Raw genomic sequence first — 9818 nt, 5'->3', positions numbered from 1 at the left:
CCACACCTAAGGACTCGGCCTGCCATCCAGGAGGAAACACTTCCATTCGGAGCTGCCCAGAACACTCGGACCATGAGAGACCCTCATGCATTCCTGAGGCCACTCTCACCGCAGACGGTCCGAATGACAAAGAAACCAAGAGCCCTATGTGGCGCTTGAATCCCATTCTTGATTCAGCCAATCAGGGAACCCACCTCAGTACCTGCAGATTAGGTCTGCCATGCCCCAGGTCCAAACCCTAACCCTACATTGGCTTTTCTGGCTTCTGTCCCCAGAGAACTGGCCCCCAAGCTCTCCAGATTGGGGACACCTGAGCATCACCCCCAGACTCTGGCTGCCACCAAGGAGGAAACCATGCCCACCAGGTTTACACAAAACACGTAGAGCAGGAGAAACATGCATGCTTCTCGAGAGCCACACCAATCATTACCAGCCCCCGGTAATAAAGCCGGATTCTGCTCAGTGATTCTGCTCAGGCAGATCAGGCCTGCAATGACCCTAGGCACTATACCTAACCTTGAGATGGGTTTTCAGATGTCTTCCCCCAGGGCCCTGTCCCTCGAGCCCTCCAATTGTTGAGCCCTGAGTCACACACCATGAGTCCATCTGCCACTCAGCCTCCTGAGTGCCTTTCAGAGCTGCAGAAAACCCTCCAAGCGAGAGAAACCTGCATGCCCCCACTGAGGCCAACCCCAACCTTTGGCGCCACAGTGGCCTGAAAAGTTGGAGGCTGACACCCAGCCTCAACCCCTTCCTCAACTCTGCTCCAGGAAAGCTCCCCTGCGCCAGGGCCCCCAGGTAGGCCGCATCGTCTGGGCACATTTTCTGGATGGCCAAGACATGCCCCGAGTGACAAAGCGCTCTAGGCCATGGGGAACAGTGTGGTCTGCAGGGCCGCCCAATACTAGTCAATTCTCAAGAGAGTTCTACCCAAATCGATCCCGATTTTTGCAGAATACTGGTAAGAATTGGCCAGAAAACACCTGGCGAAATTGCTTCGTGTGCCACATGTCTGCAGAGCTGCCCCCTGAGCCTGGCCAGTGATCCCGAGTTGTCACGACTTGAACCCTGCCAGAAAGCCCTCTGTGACTCAGGCACAGGCGAGGCCAATGCCTCCTGCTACTCAGCCTCCGGTGGTACCCTCCCTGGCACTGGCAGATGTGGCCTGCCATGCTCCTAGGACCAGGCCCTAACCCTCACGTGATTTTCGAGTCTCCATTTCCAGGGTCCTGTCCCTCAAGCCTTCCAATGAGAGAGCCCTAAGTCACATTCCATGAATCCACTTGCCACCCAGGAAGAAGTAGTGTCTTTCAGAGCTGTGGAAAACCCTCAGAGCGAGAGAAACCTTCATGCCCCCATTGAGGCCATCCCCAACCTTCAGCGCCACAGTAGCCTGGCAAGTTGGAAGCTGAGGCCCGGCCACAACCCCTCCCTCAGCTCTGCTCTGGGAAAGCCCCCTGTGCAGGGGTCCTCGGGTGGGTAGCGTTGTCTGGCACTTTTTCCAGATGTTGGTGACATGAACCGAGTGAGAAATCTCTCTAGGCCATGGAGAACAGTTGACCTAAAATTCTCTAATTTGAAAAAAAATATATCAGAGCACAATATCACAGATCATCACATTAAACTGCTCAAATCCCCTGAATCTCTTCTGCAAGTTGAGATAATTTACTTTTGGGAAAACCAGTGTACACAAAGTCATGGTTTCCATTAGAAGAAATTATGGATTTTACCCAGTCCTACTGTCCAGTCCAGCTAACTGACTCCCTTCCAAATGGTAGGAACTATTTATAAATTTTTGTCTTAAGAAATGGTGGTGATTCAAAAGGGTGTGAACTGTCTGTGTGTCTCAATCCCTTGAAGCTCCTGCTGAGTGAGACCTGCTCCTGAGCAGGTACAAATAAACCTGGTCTCAAATTCCTCAGCAACTGATAATATTTTGTTCCCAAACCCACTTTCTTCTTTATTTCAAGGTTCTTTTTGCTCATACTGTTTATTTAAATCATTTTTACTCATACAGTTTTACATATGTTCTGGTCTCATTTTCACAATTCCAATTGTATTGTGCGGTGAACTTCTCTTCAAAGAGCCTGTATCTTTATTAAATTGAAATGTATGAGAGATGTATCACACTGAAATTTCTAAAGCTGTTAGGAAATCCTTCACACATAATCATCATCTGATGTGTCACTGCTACTTGTCTCTGTGTCATCATTCTCAAAAACACCCCATTAGAAGATGATTTTTTTGAGGGACTTCACTATGAAGAAAACAAAAATGTTGTGTTGGGCTGTGTTGAACATTATTTCTTTCTAAATGAATGTTGTAGAAATGAGTTGATCCAACATTGACTTTCTTCATCACTGCAGCATTTCTCTATCTAGCAATGTGACAATGTAACAAATGAGATTTTCTCATTTAATAATAAAAAATTGTGTAATGTTTTGCAAAAAAAATTTGACATGTAAAGGGGCTTCAATTTTTCATCCCTTTTTTCTTCTGATATTAGATTCATGGAAATAAAACATTGTTTTGTTGGAAATTTCATTCCAACAGAGCAAGATATCTCTTTCTTTGGAAAGCATGGAATAATCAAGTTTTTAAAAGAACATCATCATTATTACAAAAACAATCTGAGGGTTTTGGAAGGGTGGGGGGTGGGAGATTGGGTGAGCCTGGTGGTGGGTCTTAGGGAGGGCATGTATTGCATGGAGCACTGGGTGTGGTGTATAAACAATGAATTCTGGAATACTGAAAAGAACTTTAAAAAATAAGTAAATTAAAAAAAAAACTAAAAAAAAAAAAAAAAACCCATCCGACTTACTGTGTACTTCTATATGCCACAACATACTCTGCTGTTCTCCATGTATTAACTGCTTTAATCCTAACAATAAAACCACAAAGTTAAGTATTATTATCATCCCTATTTTACAGATGAAGAAATTCAAGGACAGAGAAGTGAAGCAACTCACCCAAGGACATATAGTTCATAAATCAAGGAGATGGAGATTCAAATCCAGGTAATCTGTCTCCAGAATGTTTGCTTTTAGTTCCTACATAATACTGCTACTTATAAAATTGCTCCTATGTCATTTTTCCTATTTCCCCCACTAATCTCAAATTTTCTTTGTTAAATAGAAAATCTATGAACTTCACTTATAATAAATATTGAAAATAAGAGTTCATATTTAGGAAAAAATAAAATCACCTAAAATCCCATAGCCTAGAGACATTGTGGTAGAAAATCTAAATATTTCCACATATAAATTAACAAACCTGTAATGTTTTGTGTTTTATAATTTTTTAACTTAACGACAAAGAATATATCTTTTCAGTTTCATTTATGCCAAGTTCTAAATTTGTTTCATTTGTATTAAAATCTTATAAACATAGTTTTAAGTATATATAAAAGTTCTCTTCCTTATTCATGTAGCAAATAGCTTCTCATAGGCTATTATGATAACTGTCTCATCCTTCTAAATTACTGAATTTTTCCAAACATATTGTGATGTTTTTCTGTTCAGCAATATTTCCATAGCACACAATACTACTACACTGTAATTTGAGGAAAGTTCCAGATATCTGTAATGACTATACACATTTTATTTGAGGCAAAAAATGAAGAGGAAAGCTTGTACTTTTGCTACTTTTATTTAGATTAGGATCTGCATGGGAATGTGGGTTGTTGAGGTCACTCTGTGAGGACATTTTCATGACTAGGAGGTCACTGGCTTCCAAACTGGTTTCCATTCTCCCAACTGTGTGCAGGTATCAATGAGCTTAATTCTCAAAATCATTTAAAAATTTCCTCTCCATTAAATCTCCTGGAGGGGCTTCTAAGCCCCTGATTTTGCTTACCATGTCTTCTTGAACTTCCCACTAAAATGTTAGTGAAGACTCTCATTTCATAGTGCCTACCTTGTGCCAGAAATTGTGCTAATTACTGGGACATACAGAGTTGGTGAAAGATTCCTTTTCTCAAAGAAATCATAATTGATAATGAAGAACTAATACATAAGAAATTATATTTTATTATAAAGAAGGTATAGGGTACAACAGTAGTTCATAGACATTACTTGGGGTAGTCAAGATATACTTCAGAGTAGCTAGCATTTGATCTAAGTTTTGAAAGATAAAGAAAAAGGGGAATTAACACTTCTGTCACATAGTTTTACATATATACTCTCAAATCTTCATAACATCTAGGGAAGAAAATTAGACACATCCCATTTTATGGACAAATAAAGGCCATCAGCATAATTGGCTAGTTCACCCTAGTTTATATAGTTCACAAGTGGCAGAACCAGAATGATAATCAAGTCTATTGAGCTTAAGAGCCAAAGATGGCTCCACACTGTAATGCAGGAATAATACACATGAAAGTATATGAAGGAATTCAAAAATGTGAAAAAATTTAATACTAATGTGTTCAGTTTATAAAGGTTCTTATGTGATAGGCAATTGAATCTGAAATATCCTGGATGATAGAACCAAAGGCTTCAATTACAAATATGACCACATCTGTTTTTTAGATAAATCTGAAAGCAGAGTATAGAACAGACTACACTTAGCTAAGATTGGAGGCAGAGAGATCATTCAGAAGTGAAAAATAAATAAACCTGAAATAAAACTGACAGTGGAAATGAAGAGAAGGACACAAAACAGAAATATTCAGGAAGGAGGTACAATTTGTCATCTGGCATATAAGGTGAAAGAGGGGAAAAGGTGCCTCAGATTCTTGGATTAAGCACCTGAGAGATAATAGTCATAATATTTCCTAAGGCATTAAAAAGAGGATAAGATGATGAGCTCAGACTTGCAAAATTTAACTTTGAAGTGTTCAAAGGATGTCCATTCATGTACTACAGTACAGTCTTGGATATATTATGCTAGAGTCCAGGAATAGAGCTATAGATATAGAAATACTTACAAGTGGAGAGTAGTTAAAACAAGAAATCATGTCCCAAACTACTAGAACTCATACATCAATTCAGTAATGTGGCAGGATACAAAGTCAATATACAGAAATCAGTGGCTTTCTTATACACTAACAATAAAAATACAGAAAGGGAAATTAGAGAATTGATTCCATTTACTATAACATCAAGAACCATAAGATACCAGGGAATAAACCTAACCAAAGAGGAAAAAGATCTGTATTTGAGGAACTATAGAACACTCATGAAAGAAATTGAAGAAGACACAAAAAGATGGAAGACCATTCCACGCTCTTGGATTGGAAGAATAAACATTGTTAAAATGTCTATACTGGCTAGAGCAATCAATACTTTTAATGCAATTCCGATCAAAATTCCACCGGTATTTTTCAAAGAGCTGGAGCAAATAATCCTAAAATTTGTATGGAATCAGAAGAGACTCAGAATCCCTAAGGAAATGTTGAAAAAGAATAATAGAACTGGGGGCATCATGTTACCTGATTTCAAGCTTTACTACAAAGCTGTGATCATGTTCGAAATGAAAAAAATATATATTTTATGTCTCCTGAGTTACATGAGCACTCAAAAATATGTAGGAAAAAAAATCCATGCATCAGTGAAAAACACAAGAAAGAAGTTAGAGATACAGGAGAAAAATCAAGTGAGCTTAGATATACAAATATTAAAAATGCATCCAGTTTCAAGTGGCATTGCCTTATTTACAGACTCTTAAAGTAAGTTTTTATTTTTTCACATTATAAGCTATCAGAAGGTAGACCTTTGCTGACGTCAAAGACCTTTTACACTGGATTATTTTTCTATCCATTCATAATATCATCTGTAACATGTAGATGCCCAAAGCTCATGGTTGCTGCATCTTTGGGCATCACATTGATATTGAATGCAGTGATAAGAGAGCCAGAAGAAGAGACTTCTCCATGTTAATCTTTCCACTTTAATCTGGGAAAGAAAGCCTTCCACAAGAGACATTGTTCTATATTTCATCAAAACAGCTACATGCCTCTCTTACACCAATTCATGGCCGGGGTACATAGATTATCATATTTCATCCTAGGGCTAAGATAAGAACCTACCTTCTTTCAAAATTCAGAAATGTCCATCAAATGTCTAATCAGATAGGTGTGCTCTTTTTTTTCCCAATTTATTTATTTTCAGAAAAACAGTATTCATTATTTTTTCACCACACCCAGTGCTCCATGCAAGTCATACCCTCTATAATACCCACCACCTGGTACCCCAACCTCCCATCCCCCCGCCACTTCAAACCCCTCAGACTGTTTTTCAGAGTCCATAGTCTCTCATGGTTCACCTCCCCTTCCAATTTACCCAAATTCCCTTCTCTCTAACGCCCCTTGTCCTCCATGCTATTCGTTATGCTCCACAAATAAGTGAAACCATATGATAATTGACTTTCTCTGCTTGACTGATTTCACTCAGCATAATCTCTTCCAGTCCCGTCCATGTTGCTACAAAAGTTGGATATTCGTCCTTTCTGATGGAGGCATAATACTCCATAGTGTATATGGACCACATCTTCCTTATCCATTCATCCGTTGAAGGGCATCTTGGTTCTTTCCATAGTTTGGCGACTGTGGCCATTGCTGCTATAAACATTGGGGTACAGATGGCCCTTCTTTTCACGACATCTGTATCTTTGGGGTAAATACCCAGGAGTGCAATTGCAGGGTCGTAGGAAGCTCTATTTTTAATTTCTTGAGGAATCTCCACACTGTTCTCCAAAGAGGCTGCACCAACTTGCATTCCCACCAACAGTGTAAGAGGGTACCCCTTTCTCCACATCCTCTCCAACACAGATAGGTGTTCTCTTAACACAAACTGTATGGAAAAGGTTTTGGGATAGGCAGCCAATACGTACACAACAACCAATGCAGAAGAAATTTCAAAAACAATTCAAAATCAATAGTACCAAATTTGGAGGACAAGTATGTAAGACAAAGACTGAAAACTGATTATTAGATATGATATTTTTACATGTAAACTATTGTGTGCTGAGTCCCTGGTGAGATCTTTAGAAGGATTTTCTGACATGCAATCTAGCTTGTTTGGGCTTGTTCAATAAATGGAATGTATAAGATTAATAAATTCACCTGTGAAGGGTTTGAGAGAGAAAGAAAAATGAGAAGGATGCCTTCCATCTCATCCCTAACAGATTTGATTTTTGAAGGAGAGATTCTATGTGTAACCCATCAAGGGAATTGAAAAGTTGATATGACAGTAAAAAGTTGATGCATCTAAAACCTTGAGGAGAGCTAGGGTATTTTTGGAAGTGCTGGCCTTGATGAGCCCAGAGGGTTGGTTAGAAGAATATATTCTCAAGTCCTAGAACTCTTGATACACTACTGGTTTTGCCACCTCATCTTTCTGAGGCTCAGTTTCATTTATGAAATGGTGATAATAAAACTAAACCTATCTTATGAAGTCATTAGGAGGCTTGAAAATAATAATGTATCTAAAACAATGCCTTAAATATTGAAGACACTCAACTCTGTTTTCTGGGATCATTAGATTTGATTATTAAGTATTAATCATAACTAAATTTACTAATCTTTACTCTGAGATATACAATATTTTAGTTTAGTTTAATTTGTCATGACATAATCTAAAAGTGGTCATGAACCAAACATAATAATAATCATGTCGTGAACTGAGTATTAAAGTTATTGAGCCTGGGGGTGCCTGGGTGGCTCAACTGGTTAAGCATATGACTCTTTGGTTTCACCTTAGGTCATGATCTCATGAGTGATGAGATCGAGCCCCAAGTCAGGTTCCAGGCTCAGAAAGAGAAGTGAGTCTGCTTGAATATTCTCTCCCTCCACTCCCCTTCTTACTTGTTCTTCTTTCTCAAACAAATAAATAAATCTTAAAAAAAAATTACTGAGCCTGTGCACCTGAGTTCCATTTAAATTTTAAAAGAAAGTCAATTATCATATCATTTCACTTATTTGTAGACCATAACAAATAATATGGAGGACATAGGGAGATGGAGAGGAGAAGGGAGTTGGGGGAAATTGGAAGGGGAGGTGAACCCTGAGAGACTATGGACTCTGACAAACAACCTGAGGGTTTTGAAAGGGCAGGGAATGGGAGGTTGGGGGAGCCAGGTGGTGGGTATTAAGGAGGACACCTATTGGATGGAGCACTGGGTATGATGCAAAAACAATGACTTCTGTTACACTGAAAAGAAAAGAAAAAAAGCCCATGTAGGGAGTGATGGGATATGTTCAAGTACTTTTGTCATGGTGATCTCTCTAATTGCAGTGAAAAGGAAAAACCTAAGGGGCTAAGAAAAGTTCAGGTAAGAGAATATAAAATTAGTGTGGAAGTATTAATAAGGATGTGATGGAAACGATAGTAATCATAAGAGAACACATTTAGAGAAAAGGTCAGGAAAATGATCCAGAATCTTTGAGAAAAATTAAAATGAGTTTTAACTCTGGGATTAAAATTAAAAGAATTAATTAAAATTAAAGGAATCCATCTTGCCCTATTTGGAAAATTTAGTGTCACATTTTTTCCCCTCAAATACCCCCTCTATATAATGAATTTGTTGCTACCTTATTTTTTCCAAAACTTTCTTTTTCCTCTCTCAGTCAATAACATCTAACTTAATTAACAAAACAGGAAATCTATGTTACTGATAGTGATACTTAGTCTTGTTCATTTTTATCCCCAGGTCACTTGAAAATCAGCTTTCCTGTCCCAGTCAATGAGTGGATTAAATGACTCTGTAGTTGTGTTACTGGCCCTTTCTTGCTCTTGGGAGAAAAAAAACTTTTTCTCATCTTGATATGTGCTCTACTTAGCATTCATGTTGGAAAACATTTTTGTTCTGTTTTTGGTAATCTTTGATTCTCACCTACATTCTCCTAAGTACTTCCTTCCTGGCCAACCTGTCCCTGATTGATGTGGGTGTTTCTTCTATTATAGTTCTCAAGACAATCAAAGAGCTTCTATGAATGCAAAGTAATTTCTTCCAAAGCTGTATGATGCAGATATGCTTCATCTATAACGTGGGAGGAGTGGAGATGGTGTTACTTGTAGCCATGGCATTTGACAGGTACACAGCAATCTGTAAGCCTCTACATTATCTAAACATCATGAATCCTAAAATGCTATGTCTCAATGTGCTTTCATTATAGTTTATTATAGTTATTTATAATATTTATAATATATTTGAATAATGAATCTATATGAATTCAATTTATATTGAATAATGAATTTATAATATTCATTATAGTTTATTACAAGCCAAGTTTATTATTGCTGCCAACAGTAGCTTCATGAGCATGGATACCTTCTTGCTGCTAATCTTAATCTATGTCTTCATTTTGGTCACCATCTAGAAATGTGCTTCAGGCTGTCGTGGTTCTATTTTTCACTCCATGCATGCTTCTTTACGTTTGGCCTTTCCCCACATCATCAAGTGACAAATACCTGTTCATTGGTGACTTTTCTATCACCCCTGTATTGAATCCAGCCATCTATACATTAAGGAACAAAGACACTAAAGCAACAATAAAATGATTATGCAAAGAGAATCTTACTCCAGAATTTGTTGACCACATATATTTTTGGAGCTTTACAACTAAACATCCAACTGCATGGTGGCCCATCTCAACTTAGGCCCCACCGATTTAACATATCCTGAACAAAGTCATCATCTGCCATCCTAAGCTTGCCATATGAAGTCTAAAAATAACCTGTAAATTTGTTGCAATGAATAACAAACATCATTATACTGAACTGTTATGTATATATAGGTTCAATGGCTTTAAAAGAAAACCCAGAGATAAAAATCAAGAGGCAAGGAATTTATTTAGAAGGGACTGCTAGATGACACTG

General features: G+C 38.4%; 1 pseudogene; it reads left to right on the top strand.

Moving 5' to 3' along the window:
* Positions 1–8682: 8682 nt before the first annotated feature.
* LOC122894604 lies at positions 8683–9599 on the top strand (annotated as a pseudogene).
* Positions 9600–9818: the final 219 nt, after the last annotated feature.

Source organism: Neovison vison, chromosome 13 (genome assembly GCF_020171115.1).
Source record: "Neovison vison isolate M4711 chromosome 13, ASM_NN_V1, whole genome shotgun sequence".
NCBI lineage: Eukaryota > Metazoa > Chordata > Mammalia > Carnivora > Mustelidae > Neogale > Neogale vison.
Note: the sequence above shows the minus strand (reverse complement) of the source record. Positions and strands in the feature narration are given on the sequence as shown.